Source organism: Dipteris shenzhenensis, chromosome 3 (genome assembly GCF_047967505.1).
Source record: "Dipteris shenzhenensis isolate YYH24624 ecotype China chromosome 3, Dip_SZ_1.0, whole genome shotgun sequence".
NCBI classification, from domain to species: Eukaryota; Viridiplantae; Streptophyta; class Polypodiopsida; order Gleicheniales; family Dipteridaceae; genus Dipteris; species Dipteris shenzhenensis.
This window is the reverse complement of record NC_141598.1, coordinates 61,638,027-61,653,426: the sequence shown is the minus strand read 5'-3', so window position 1 is coordinate 61,653,426 and position 15,400 is coordinate 61,638,027. Positions and strand designations below refer to the sequence as shown.

The 15,400-nt window shown below is 41.0% G+C and overlaps 1 pseudogene; it reads right to left on the bottom strand.

Annotated features, from left to right (window-relative positions):
• Nucleotides 1-1,046: 1,046 nt before the first annotated feature.
• LOC147904126 (receptor-like protein kinase THESEUS 1 pseudogene) lies at nucleotides 1,047-4,766 on the bottom strand (annotated as a pseudogene).
• Nucleotides 4,767-15,400: the final 10,634 nt, after the last annotated feature.

The following is a 15,400-nucleotide window of genomic DNA, read 5'->3' as shown; positions in this document are numbered from 1 at the left end:
CTATATTTACTTCATGCCTGCACTTTACAAGCACGGGCAGGCTAAAGAGTCCTCTTCTTATATGGAACATGTCAAGTTTTCAGGAAATTCATATTTAGCTGCCCTGATGTACCTGAAGCTTGGCACCTTAGCAAGCTCATGAAAAGGGATGTAAGGGCCTTGTTATGTTATATTCGCAAATTTAAGGTAATTACTTGAGTTACATCAAAGTTCACACTATGATATGTCTTTTTTCACACAAAATGGCATATCTTTATACTATGATGTCCGTTCTCTGAGCTTATAATCACAATGATTCATCCTTTTCAAGATCTTTCAAATGAGTACCCCTATTGTATAGTTTCCATTTAGCCTTGAACCTCAAAGATACTAAACAAAAATCTTAGGTAAACAAGCATTCCCACTATCCACCATTACGTTGAACCCTTATTTTCTATATTTCAACTTGCAACCCTTCACAAAAGTCCAAAAAATACCTATTTCCTAGGAATTAAATTTTCAAGCATCTTTATCATGCCACTAAGAGATTTAGCATAACTGGACCGGAATGCATACTTAACTAGTCCTTAACAGGCAGTTGCAATAGGCCATATGATACCAAATCAGGGTTCAATTTTAGTAAGTACAGGGTAGGGCAGGTTCATCCAGTTAGGCAGCTCCTCCCCTCTGACAGCCTATAAGACCTTCTGCGCTGGCATGACATAACGTGACACCTCCACGCCATCTAGTTCAGCATGCTGTTGCAAAAAAGGCTGACAAGGATAAAGATACCAAAGAAACCAGCTGATGGGCTGCCGAAAAACAAAAGAGTAACCCCTAAGCATTCAATACCACTCACAACGAGCAAACTGTTAAAAACAAAACTCCAGTCACTTCATCATGTGAATTCTACCAAAGAGAGCTTCGAAAATTATGTGTAACTGTCCTGGCTGCCTTCAGAAGTCCACCTCTGGAGTGGAGACAAATTCAGAGAAGAAGCTTACCAGAATTGAAAGAGCAAACATTATTTCAATTGATTTCGCAGAAAAAAATCCTGGACACAAGGACAGTTGAAAATTTTGATCTTCCAGAGCTGGCAATATTAGATACACTTTTTCCAATTGTGTGTCCGAAGTAAAAATAAAAGAATAATTAGCTTCTAAATAAGCGAAGCTGCAACAGGACCAACTTGAGGTTTGCTTGTTCATTCCATGGTGCCAGATATCCGATATAAGGTTTAAAATACTTTAAACAACACTACCGGTAGGGATCACCGTCTAAGATGTCTCAAAAATTAGCACAAATCGGAAGAAGAATAATGCAAAACAGACCGAGAAACCTCAAACATAGATCCCTACTGGCCAATCTCACCTTCATCTCTTAGGGTCTCAATTCAAAATTGAGAAGCAGACCATTTCCAGCACCAGAATTGGAGTCTCCAGCATGGATAGCTAGAGTTGATTTCTCACCTTCCCTGTGGATTCACCAACTGAGAGAACACAGCACTAACTGTGGGATCCTCAGAATCCTCCTCGCTTGCTTCCTGAACAATCGGAAGCAGAATTGGAAGCTCTGCGATTCGATTTATGCTGTCCTCATCTACATTATTTGATATGGCTGTTTCTTGCAACTGCAAAGCATACTCAAGATTCCAAAGAACATCTCCGATGGTAGGCCTGTTGATTCCTTCCTCGGCCAGACATTTCTCAGCTGTTTCTCCAAATTTCCCTAGCGACTCCATGTTAACAGTGCCCACCAGGGTAGGATCGATAATCTCATCCAACCTTCCCATGGCCTGCCATTGCATTGCCCATTCTGCAATGTTCACCTGATCCCTGGGAAGGGCAGGATTTATAGCAGGGCGGGAACACACAACCTCCAATAACACAACACCAAAAGAGTAGACATCAGACTTTTCCGTCAACTGCTGCCTTCGAAAGTATTCCGGATCTAAGTACCCAAAGCTTCCTTTCACTACTGTGGTCACATGCGTTCGGTCAAGCGTAGGCCCTGTCTTTGATAGACCAAAGTCTGACACTTTGGCCACCAAGTTTTCATCAAGGAGGATGTTGGTGGTCTTCACATCACGGTGAATGATGCTTTGAGCTGCTCCAGTGTGGAGGTAGTGAAGACCCCTAGCAGCTCCGATGCAAATTTCTAACCTCTTCTTCCACGACAAGGGTGGGAGATCAGAACCATAGAGATGGCTCCGCAAAGGGCCATTGGCCATGTACTCGTACACCAAGATCATTTCCCGATGTTCTTCACAATAACCAATTAGAGATACAAGATGGCGATGCCGCAACTTGGATAGCATGTCAATCTCTGTCTGGAATTCCATGATACCCTGTTCCGATCTCGGGTTGCCTCGCTTCACTGCTACCTTGGTCCCATCGTCGATCTCCCCAAGGTACACCTTTCCGAATCCCCCGACCCCAATGACAAGGGCTTCATCGAAGCTTTGAGTAGCATCCAATATTTCTGCAAAAGTGAACAGTCGACCCAGGCTCGAGGGAGCGGATGAAACGTAGCTGCCTGTGCCGCTCCTGTGAGTCTCAGTTGACATTTTGCTTGCCAAGCTCACAGAATTTCCCGCATATGTTTGAAGAGGTCGCCATCCTCGAGTACTGGGCGGTTTCATCGTCTTCGTTCTCTTCTTGTACCAGACCAAGATTCCCGCCAAAAGCACCCCCAGAACGGCTGTTACTCCAATGACGGCACCAAGTACAGGGCCGGCCCCAGTTTTTGAGCGCCTCTGTGATGCCGCTCCAGCAACCCCTGTCCCATCCAGACTTCCCTGCGAATTGTTCAGCTTCCAGATCTCAAGGCCATTGAGGATTGCTTGGTTGAATATCCCGGAAGCAGAATTAGGGGGAGGCCCGGCTTGAACCCAAAGGCTGGTATCCCCTTGTGCGTCGACAGAAAAGTCCCTGTAATAAGCTTTATCTGATCCAGTCTGCATACCAAGATCTAAATCGGAATATGCTGTTTGATTCTGCAGGTAAACATTGAAAACCCTCTTACCTCCTGAAACGTAAATGATTTCGCAGAAGTGGAGCCGGACGACATATGTGTAGTATGCATCAATGGGAAAGACCCAAGAGATGTTGAGACTTCCGGGGCTGGCTGTTTGTGGAGAGGTCATCTGTAGAGCAGTGCTGTAGACGATCGGAGGTGCAAAGATGTTTGAAAAGGAGCTGTATATGATGGAGCTTGCTGCGGTGTTTACGCTTGTTACTCCTGCAGCTGAATAAAGGAAGCTTTCATTTGCGAGCCATGTTCTGTAGAATCCTTGCGTATCATCTCCGGGAGAGACCAAGGGACCTCCCACGTTCACTCTATACATGGTCTCCAGCGCCATGTAAGGGATTCCAATGGACTCGGGAGAATTTACTCCCAAAGGGCTGGTGCTATCGGAGATAAGATTAGCCGGCATGGACACAACCTCCAAGGCATTGATGAAGGCGGAAGAGTTACTCGCAGCATCAGGGATGAAGGTGAGAACCAAAGGCACATCAGTGACGTTGATGGAATACTCCCTGAAGAGGTAGCCAGAGTTGTTGGAGCTGGAGCTGATAGCGTGGGGCACGTTGACGTTGGTGAGGAGGGTGAAAGGGCCGGCAGTGACGGAGAAGAAGGATGAGGAGAGGTCATATTGGTGGAAGGAGAAGGGATAGAAGTAGAGGCGGATCCAGCAGCGGCCAGGGGAGACGGGGAAGGTGAAGGAGAAAGGGAGAGGGAAGATGAGGGCAGTGGAGAGGAGGGAGGAGAAGGGGGAGGAAGGGAGGGAGGAGGAAGAAGAAGAGTTAGCGAGGATGGAAGGGGAAGAGGAGGAGAGGAAGGGGGAGCTGCTGCTATGGCTGAGCCAAGTGCGGTTGTCGACTGTGGTGGTGTTGTGAAGGGCACCGCAGTCGAGGAAGAAGCTGAAGGTGGGATTGTAGGCCTGTTGCTGAGAAGGCGAGATCCAACACAACCCCAAGCTTATGATCCAAGACATAGCAACAACATGATGATGAAGAACAAGAGAAGAACACCTCTTCGTTTCCATTCTCTGATGTCTTTCAAACCGCTCAGTTCTCTTCCCACAGCTCTCTTCTGTGTTTTGCTTTCAAAGACCTTCAGCTTCTTAGGCTCAACAGAGCTTACTGTTTTGTGACTTCAAAGACCTTGAGCTTCTAACAACAAACCCACTCTTTCTCTGTTGTTGTGATTTCAAAGACATTGAGCTTCTTCAGCTCGTTGTGATTTCAAAGCTCAACACACCACTCTTTCTCTGTTGTGATTTCCAAGACCTTGAGCTTCTTAAGCTCAACACACCACTCTTTCTTTGTTGTAATTTCCAAGATCACTCTTTCTATGTGTGTATATGCATGTGTGGCACTCTGGTTGTCCTCATCTGTGTGCCTCTATGCACCTTAGCTTAGCAGAGAATATCGTTGACCTGCTCTATCCTCATCCAGTAAAGTCCCCTCAAAGCCTCCCTCTTATTCAGCATCAAACCTCTCTCTCATTGAGCATCAGCCCTCGCTCTGCTCTCTCTGTCTCCATGCACCTCCCAATTCGAGCTTACCAATCTCATCCGCCTTCTTCCTCCCACTCCTCTCTTGTTCCTCTCTCTCTCTCTCTTAGACTCAACATGCCCTTTCACCCCCTCTTCCGCTTCCTTGCCATCGCCCATCTGTCCTCCACCGCCGCACTAGCGCACCGCCACCTCTCTAATCGTCCGAGCCCCATCATACCTCCTTCCCGAGGCTCGTCCTCGCACGCGACTACCCAAGAGAGCGTTGCAACAGGAGCTGGTGGATATTTCTTCATTGGTGCGAGTGGCTGGGAGACGCGTGGAACAGAAATTTGGACACACCGCATTGATTCTTTACTTGAATGTCCCGTTCCTTTCATGTATGACGTCGCTTCGCCTCGTGCTTTCCCCTTCAGACTTTACGACTACGAGAGCTAGAAAACAAACTACGCAGATTTCCAAGATTAGTAACTCCTAAATGGAAAAACTAAAATGCCCATAGTAGTCAATTGGGTAACGGGTTTTACCCTGACATTCAATAGCATTGGCATTTTTCCTCAGGAAGGTTTCTCCTTCAACTCAATGACAGCAAGGAGGACAAACAAACATTTGGCTATTACAGCCTGTGCACACGAGTCCTGTAGAGCGACGTTGGCGGCAGGTTTTGGAGCTTGGCCCAAACTTCAATGCAGTTTTGGAGCACCACTCACCTCCATTTTCCAGGGAGCACTGGTGCTCTATTTCGCCTCCACCCAATCACCACTTGCCATTTGGCTCTGAGTTCAACCTTCAATGCAGTCTACACCATTCTATAGGTCACTGCATTCTGCTCCCTTTCGTCTCCACCCAATCACCACTTGCCATGTGGCTCTCAAGACATCATTCAATGAACTGTGTAGCTCCCATAAGGTCTGTTAGAGCCATTAAATATTTCCGGATTTTGTTCACACAAGCTAATTCATCTTTGGTGTGGTAGTCACACCAATGGCACTTTGGGGGACTCGTGTGCACAGGTGTGTGTGTGTGTGTGTGAGTGAGTGAGAGAGAGAGAGAGAGAGAGAGAGAGAGAGAGGAGATCTTGGGGATCGAACTCAACACAGCCAACACACACACACACACTCACAATGAGAGAGAGAGAGAGAGAGAGAGAGTAGGAGTCGTAGATGTTTGTTCTCAACAAGCTTCTGCCTTGGCACCAAAATACAAATTCTTAGCTTTGTTTAAAGGTTTGTTGGGTATGATATGAGCTAATCAAGTTGCATTCTAGGTGGGGTCCAATAATCAATTATACTGAGAAAGTTGAAGGATGACACCGTGATGATGATGAATCCCACAACCTCTAGAGCTTTGATGTTCAATGTGATGACTATTCCCACCTTTAAGTACTCTTTTTTAGCAAGGCCTTAATTCCAAAAGATAAAGGCTACTCACATTGATTCTAGCCTTAGGGAACCTTGCAACTAGGATGGGAATCACCAACATGAAGGGATTGTGGCACTTTTCATCATTACAAGAAGAGAAGAAATCTAGTAAAATTGTCCTAAGACATCAAAATAGTATCCCCCTCAAAACGCATAAAGTAAAAGAAATAGTGCAAAAGCAAAATAGTATACCCCTCAAAACTCATAAAGTAAAAGAAAGTCTTTGCACGTTAGAGTGCTCTCACCTATAGTCTAAAGTCATCAAAAGAGTTTGCATTTAGCCAAAGAAAAGAAAAGCCTTAGAGTCTTAAATTGCAACCAACCTCAACGTGACCAATACTCTACTTCCCCTTGCTTTGCCTTCCCACTAGTCGAGTATTGCAATATGCCTCCCTTTTGCTTTCTAGCCCATGGTGCTAGTTTCCAAAGGACAAAGAAGAAGTTTTAAACAACAGTTGAATATTTGATGTTGTTAGAATGATTCAAGGGATGCTAAAACATAATATATTAGGGCAAGCATAGGAGCTCGACGAGCGAGAAGTAGATTGATTAATTCAGGACTATTACACTAGCATTCACACTCGTGAAGATTTAGTTGCCGCCTCTCCCTTCCGCTACCTTCCGTAACATCTCCCCTCAGTTGGCTCCACATCCTCTCTCCTGAGCTAGCATCCGCCTCTCCCCTTGTTTTTCGCTTGCCTCACCATCTATTGCCCGTCCTCTCCACCTCTGCATCTGGCTTCCTACCTTCCCCCATCCACAGGCTTCCACCTCCTCCCCTTCCCCCTTCACTCAGCTCCTCCACCCTACGTTCTCCTCCTCACTCCGTCCCCTCCCTTGCTGAGCCTTCTCCACTTACGTGCGCATCAACAGTACCACCGGGAAGCATTAATATAGAACTTGCAAAGGCGGTTAGAAGTTTCCAATGACATCGTGCCCTCTTACCTTACATTAAGAGTGCTACCCTTCCTCTTATTAATGGTATTTCATTTTTGGGAACATTAGGTGCCCCTATTTGGGTAATCGACATCCTCATTCATTATAAAATACCTCCTAATATCCTCCTTCTTGAGATACGAGTGGAAATTGCAGTAAAAAATAGCCTCCAAGTTGAACCCACAGCTTCTTCATGTATAATGATGTCTACAATTATGCTTTCATAGTAGAGAACCAATATAGGACCATACATGTTTGATTGGATTAAGATGAAAAAGTCAATAATGAAGATTGTGAACTATTACTATTGAAAGAGTCAATAATGAAAGAGCAAACTTCCACATGTATACCTTTTCCCCCTTTTTATGATTATTTAACCAAGAAATCTAAAAATATGGGGTTTCTTTGTATGAGCAAAAAGTAAAACACATGCAACCTTTTCAAACCTCCTATAGTATATGTATCCTTAAGCACATTGGATGTGTCAAATCCAAATGTATGGACTGTAAACAGTCATATGCTTACATGGGAAGATTTATATGAAAACACTTTCAAGATGGACATCCTTAGTATCTTAAAGAATACATACTATCCTTAATGGGACCCTCTCATTTCATTGTTTCTTGTCTTTCATACTTCGATTTAGGGGTTTCAAGTGTGGAAGTCAAGAGAATTCCCTTAAGTTAGGGGTTTGCTTCTACTTTGAATCTTTAAGGCCCGGAAAAATTTGCTAAAAGGACTTGCACAAGAGAATTCTTTAATATTTTCCCTTCTTATACAAAAAATCTTTTCAAAAAGTTTAGAGATCCATTCATGTGCATTTCTTTGTGTTCACATTGGTAGGCATACAAAGTAATAAATGATTCAAAAAGGTAGATCACATTCTTTTCAAGGCTTTTATGATTGCTTTGACTTCTCATGTGGTTGCAGATAGTGGTATAAACTATGAAGATACTTTAACAGGTCACATCAAGTATGTTTATGGTAGGCAGCCTAAAGGGATGTTTTTGGTTTTCTCACAACTCCTTTAGCCACGTGTCATCAATATAGGCCGTGGATCTCATCAATATAGGTGCTTGATCTCAATTGATTTTGTTTGATGTTTTTTGTATAAAAGCATATGAGAAAAACTATTCAATAAAACCATGTGTGTGCTTTTCAAAGTGTTTCTAGCTAAAGTATATAGAGTCAGATGCTCCAAACTATAGTAAGGTGGGAAGATTGTAGTGGCATCGCCAACGATTCTTACGGGAAGGTATTTTACTTTCTTCTTGCTCTAAGTTCCATAAGTCGTACAATTGTTGAATTGCATTCTATTAATAGTCGTTTTCAAGCTCTCCAAAAGCTGACAACATGTAGACTTAATCGTGGAAATACTTGGCTTCTTGTAATTCTTCTAATTTTCTGAGAGTGTCTTCATGAAACAATCAAGTATGGTTTGCCTCAGGATTTTGACCAAGAGTTATCCCTGTCCTTTAATAAGAATTCAAGATTAACATTACTTTGAACGTGAGGGTATCACAGGGGTTTTATACAACTACCGTAAAAATTGAAATAGGTCCTTAGTGTCATATGGCTATTCCAATTGTACTCCGCCATCAAGATAAATGAGTTTGCAAGGGCCCGTTGGCCATGTACTCATTGACCAACATTTCACACAACAAGGATGCGAAGCCGAGTAATGATAGGATAGTCCGAGAGGAAGGTTGAGGTGTTGGATGATAAGGTGTATGTAGCTGCTGTGAAGTCCATTGTAGCAACGATGGTAAGTCTAACATCAAGGGGAGTATCAAGTGGTTTCAATGTGGCAACAGGAGTTGAGAGTGTGGGCATGCCCTTCCATGAAGGCAATCAGAGTGTGATTAGTATCAAATGTAGTTGCGACCTCCTCCTCAAAACTGAAGGTATGCTACTAAGTCTATTCCCTGCGGCTCTTCTCTCAGGCCCTAGTAGGACACTGAAATACTTGTTGTGGGCATCTCATCGCACTCATTGATTTGCATGATGCAAAACACATGTGCAATATCCTACTGTAAAAATTTTCGTTGATCACTTGGACCCGTAGCTGTTCTTTTGTAATTTCTAAGAGTCTTCTTCAGTTCTTTATTATCATACGACCATCATATCGAGCCTCTGACCTATCATCACTATAGCTTCATAGAGTTCTGTGTTTTCTTGTTGATTTGCAACCGAGGAAAGCCTACGATTCTGCATGCATTGAGAACGAAACAAGCTAAAATGGTGAACAAACGTGACCACTTTTATTTCTTTCTCTGTCCATTTAGATCAAATCACTCCAATGTAAAATAAATAATCGTCATCTGCTAAAACCATCAAGCTGTCTTGAAGATCCCTCTTAGATTTATCACTTGATTTCAAAAGCAAAAGCAAAAACAGAGTTCGTGGGCATTGATTTCAAGCAAATCTAACCGTGTGAAAAGCAAGGTGCAAAAGCATAGTTAAGCTTTTTATCAAAAGGATGGGAGAAAAGCATAGAAGTGCTTTTATCATAAATCTATATAATTTGTAACAAGCACATGATTTTAAGCATTGTTTGTGACACTGGTCTAGTTGCTTGCAGTGTCTTCAACCAAGATTCTGAGATAATTGCTACAATTATATTGCAAACGAAGCTTTCATTTTTCTTCCATGTACAAATCATTAACATTTATGTGATTCAATAATGAATTGAAAACAATAAATTTTGAGCTAGGATTTTTTAACTTTTATAAACTAAATAATAAACGTATTGTCAAAAATGTTGTTTTACATTGCAACATTACATGTAGCAATATATAAATGTAATCTCAGAATTGTCCTTTTATATTGTAACACTTCATGTAGCAATTCATCTATGAAATTTTGATACAAGCTAGATTAATAATTTATTGTTCAATAATACCGTATTTTGGTATTGTTTCTATTTCAGAATTTTTGTAGACGCATATGCTTGGTGCATACAAGAATTTGGTCAATGCTCGACTTGGAATACAGATACGCTCATTGAGACAATATATCAGTCTCTTACATATTCGTGATACTCAATCTCGGTGCTAATATTCTCAACAATTCCAATCTCAACGCACGGGGAAGGGCCCATTCCCTCGGATATAAATAATAAATTATATATACATACATATATGTGTGTGTGTGTATCTATTTATTTTCCATTTCATGTTCTTTGTTTTCTTTTGCTTTTGCATATTCCAAATTCTTTTTTTTCTATTTCTGTGTCAAGGGGTTCGCAAGAAGGGAACACTTAAACACACACATCATTTGGTTGGGCCTACTATTGTCAGCTTGGTTTAGAGTCAGGTATTTTCCTTTTTCCAATTTCCAAAAATAAAAAAATCAAACTTTTCAACAACGAAGGAAATCTTTAATAGATTTGCAAATTTGATAAAGAAGAAACTCGCTACTTCAAGTTTTTTCATTATTAATTTTGGTTTATTTATAGAACACATAAACTAATTATGCACTCGCATTCTTACAATAAGTGCACAACACATACATTTAGAATAATGGTGACGGACAGGATTATCAAGAAATGACGCTTAGCTATAACTAGAAAGTTTGACAAAAAAAAAGAAAATTAAAGCCATCAACAATATCTTGGATGTTCTTAGACAGAATGCTAAGTGAATGGAATATTAGCTACTCGCAACACATTAAGAAGCTATAATTATGTGCATCATGTGGAAAATGCGAGCTTTGGACTGGGAAAAGTAAAAAACTTACACAATCTAACAGTCTACGACAATTAAACTTAGTACCTCCTTATTACTTCTCGAATGTCTTGCTACATGTACACATCAAGAAGTCTCACAGAGAACTAGCAACATGTATGACTTGCCAAGCATGTCTATCACACCCTTTTTGGAAGATCTACTCTGTTCCTTACGAAGTCGAGTACGTACAATCGATCCTTCAAGCAAACGTCTTCGATGTGCAAACGCTGTCACTATTAGAAGTCAGCCTAAAGATTCTCAACATCTTTTCTTCATCATTCATTTATAATCAACTTATTACGCATTACTCTCCCCCTTAGGCGGCCTACCGCACCCTAGTTATAATATGGAATTCTTTGTTATGTTTCATTTCAATATATATTACTTTTACAATGGTTGTCTTCGATGTGCAAATGCTATCACTATTAGAAGTCAGCCTAAAGATTCTCAACATCTTTTCTTCATCATTCATTTATAATCAACTTATTACGCATTACTCTCCCCCTTAGGCGGCCTACCACACCCTAGTTATAATATGGAATTCTTTGTTATGTTTCATTTCAATATATATTACTTTTACAATGGTTGTCTTTGCACATACTACCCTTTTGGAAAACTTGGATGAGATACTAAACTATGAGTTTCAATGACACATGAGAAAACAATTTTTTTATTTAAAAATGCATAATTTCATCTAACCTTTCTAATAGCCACTGGTGCCACCAACCAAACTTGCCTTGATATTGTACAAGACCAAGTCAAATGGAGCAATCTTCAAAAGCACTCCCACACAATGAACACACTGGGCTAACAGTATCAGTAGCCCACCTCGGCATCCACCCCCTCACCAAGAGCCATTTATGCATAACCTTCCACATCACAAAACTCGCCTTTCCCACCTGACCACCCGCCCACAACTCCGTGAATCTTCCTTTCCACCAACTTATTGATCTCCTTAGACCCCACTTCTCATTCAACCATGTATACAAGGATTGCCCTCCCATAAAATTTCTATATACTGCATAAGTTGTAATCTTTCTTAACCCCATTGCACCTAGAATCCACTAGTTAACTCTCCAAGCATTAGATGAAATATAATTGGGCGACCATTCATCCAACACATTTGTTGCAAGTATACCCTACACCAAACCGATCTCCCTCCATAGAGATTGAACCACTCCCTAACCATATAGGTCGCCACCATCAGGTCTCTTGGGATCCCAAAGGTGCATTCAGGACCTAATTCCCTTTTTCAAAACAAATCTTGCAAATCTCAAATCAATCCATGCTTTATCCCTGCAAAGTCATTGTCTACCTCCACCACATGCATCCTAGAAGACTAGCATTCCCTCTCAAAACAAATCTTCCCTTCCAGCACATCAAACTATTGCAATATTTCTAGGCACCAACTAGTCCAGCCACTAAATCCAACCCTTTAATTTTTAAGGGGAACCAAGAGCACAGTCTATCATACCAGTCCATTCTTTCCAGGACCACATAGCTCTACCCACCCATTCTCTATAAACCATTTCACACATCCCACCCAAGGAGCATGACATTCAAACAACCTAGGCAACCATTTACAAATCAAGGAAACATTCCTTTTCTCAATATCAGGTACCCCCAATCCCTTAGACAACTTCATGGCCAAATTTTTTTTTAATCAACACTTGACAGATCTTATCAACACTCTCTTTAGATTCAATTGTTAGAGCTACCATATTAGCATCAAATAATTGTTGACAAAACTACTTCCCAGATGGAAGTCTTATTCCTTTAATCTCTCTAGCATTCACCCCTTCCTTGATCATATGCATTACGGGCGCCGTAGATATCCCAAATAGCAAAGGAGCCAAAAGGCAACCTTGCTTGATCGATCTATGCAATTCAAACCTACCCACAATACCCCCATTTAAACAAAAGATAGCAGAGGCATTCCTAAGAAGGGTTCCATCCATTTTACAAAACCCCAAACCAAACCTGAGCTTATTCAAAATAGCCAAAATGATGCCTGATCAAAATCAAAAAACCCCAGCATCAAACATTTCTAACTAGTTTTTAAGAGAAAAATCTAGCACCAACGAAACATTCAAAATATTTTCAAAAATATTCCTTGATTTTACAACTGTGTCTATTCTTTATCTACCATTGTCATGCAAACCTCCCTAATATTTTCAAAAATATTCCTTGACTTTACCAACCTTGTCTATTCTTTATCTACCATAGTCATATTCCTTGACTTTACAAACCTTGTCTGGTCTTTATCTACCATAGCCATGCAAACCTCCCTAATTCTATTGGTTAAATCCTTGGCCACAATTTTAAAAGAGGTATTCAGCACTGTTATGGGCCTCCAGTCCCTCACTTCCAATTAGCTTTGTCTTTTAGGATACAATTTGACTGACCCAACATTGCAGTATTTGGATAGTTCACCCACTAACTAGCATAGCCTGATTAACCATATCAACAAAATCATGCTTTATCATTGGCCAAAAGGCTCTATAATACTTAGATGTCAATTCATTAGACCTAGGAGATTTATCATTCTCCAACTTCTATGAGGCATCTCATAACTCCTCCTCTAGAAGGGACCTTTCTAACCCAACTCGTTGGGCTAGAGAGACCCTATGATCTATCCCAAACAAAATTTTTGCAACAACTCTACTCCATTCATCATCCTCCACCCCCTCAACCCCTACAATGCTGGCTAACTTCTTACAAAAGTCCTCAACGAAAAAGAATTTAGAAGGATAGTCTCCTACAGACAACCACACTTGCTTGCTTTGCACACAGGCTCTCTCTACACACTCCAACTCTAGCATCTTCAAAAATTCCTCTACCTCCACCAAAAGAGCACACTTGATGGATAGGAATTTGGAACAAATTCCTGGACTTGAACCCATCGAGATGCTTATGCCATAAAATCTTAATGCTTTCCAAATCATGAGGCAACATCTCCTTAATCCAAGACCATGCTGGACATAGAGTGAAGAGCTTCGTGCAATACCAAGATTCAAACTACTCCCACACAGCTACTTATATGGATTACAAAAAAAATATTTTGAATCCAGTATTATTCTATCTTATGGAAAATTTGAAACTATATACAAAATTTAAGCATATCTTGATTGTATGTTTCTATGTCTAAAAAGACAATTGATCAGTGTTTGGTGATGACAAGTTGTGTTAAAAAACGTAGCTTTGATGATTTTGATAAGGAAGAAACATTTACTTATCTAAAAGATTAGTTGGGTGAAATGTGGGTGGTCAACAAATATCTGCAACCTTAGCTGGCTACTGGCTTCTTCAACTCTGTCTGCAAAGAAACTGGCCCAACGTGTCCTTCTGGCCTTCCCGAATGAATCCACTATACCTGCTTGTTTATTCTGCTCTGAAAAATGACAAATTATATCAACTAACTCTATGCTGTAAATGCTTGTAAGTCAAAGTCCTCCTATTCATCATTAAACTATGTGTGTACAATTACTACTGTCTGTGCATCCCCTTCCTCTTCCTTTTCAACTAAATCACTGTATCTATTCCCATTTTAGCTGCAAAGGCGCTAATGACCTCTCGCTCCTTAGTTGTTCTTAGTTCATCTTCTGTAAATTGAGATTCCCCCAGCTCTATCATGGATGCTACCAACATGGCCTGTTTGGATTTCTTTTCTGCATATAACTCCTTCTGTAATTCTTCTAGTTGCTCCTGTAACATTGTTACTCTAATTGATTATGTAGTTTTGATATGCTCCTCAAACGGTTGCTCCAGTGTGATGATCATTTTTTCTTTGATATTAAGTCATAGCTTGATCATGTAATCATAGAGTCTCCTCTAAAGTTCTACACTTTTACTACTCATAAACATGCCTTCAATTTCTAGTGTGCCATCATCATTCATGACTCTAATTTGAGCCTCCACTTCTGATAAGGAATCCAACCTGGTGTGCAATGTTATATTATCAATAGAAAACTTTGCATTTCCTTTCAACAATATATCCAACTATTCTGTGAAACTATTTTTCAACACTGTCAGCCACCTTTGGAGGTCCTCAACAATATTTGTTTTTCTTAGTTTTTCTATTTTCTCCATAATCTGTGCATTCTATTGTTGTAGCTCTCCCATTAACATACTGGCTACTTCTTTGCCATGAGCTTCCTTTTGGTGCATAATAGCTGGATCCTCTCCTGAGTACACATTGTTTTCTCATCAGTTAGTTGTCTAACTTTAGTCTACAGTCTGATAAGCTTGTTATGCATGTGCTTTTTGAACTTCTCATGGACTTCCCTAAAAGACACATGCATTTAACATTATGTTTCCAACTCTTCCATTAGTGTTTAAAGGTGGGCCCTTCATCCATGTTGAAGAAGATTTCATGGAGGAGTCGCAAATTACATTCTTTGAGCATGAGATGTTGCTCTAGAACCTCATGTAACAAAGAGATGAGGAGGCGGAAGTAATGAATTGTAGTGACTATGGTGGGACCGATAACTTAGTCTTGCATCTGTGATAAGGTCGTACACTGTGCCGACAGGGGGAAAGTTAAAATGGTGAAATTTGTCGACAACATTAGAGTCATTCTCCCACAATTCCTGAAAGACAGACCACTTCCATTGGCGGGGCATTGGCATATATATGGGTTGTATATGGTGGGAGCGGAAGGCATTACAATAGTGGATTCAAAATTCTTGCTTTTTCAAAAATGGTACCCTCCAAGCAGGCTGAATCCCTACTTCATCATCCAGTAGTGGGAACTTGAGAGGGGTTTGGCTCAATGTAGCCACCTTTGTCCTTGGGTCAATGGGTCGCATCCCACATGG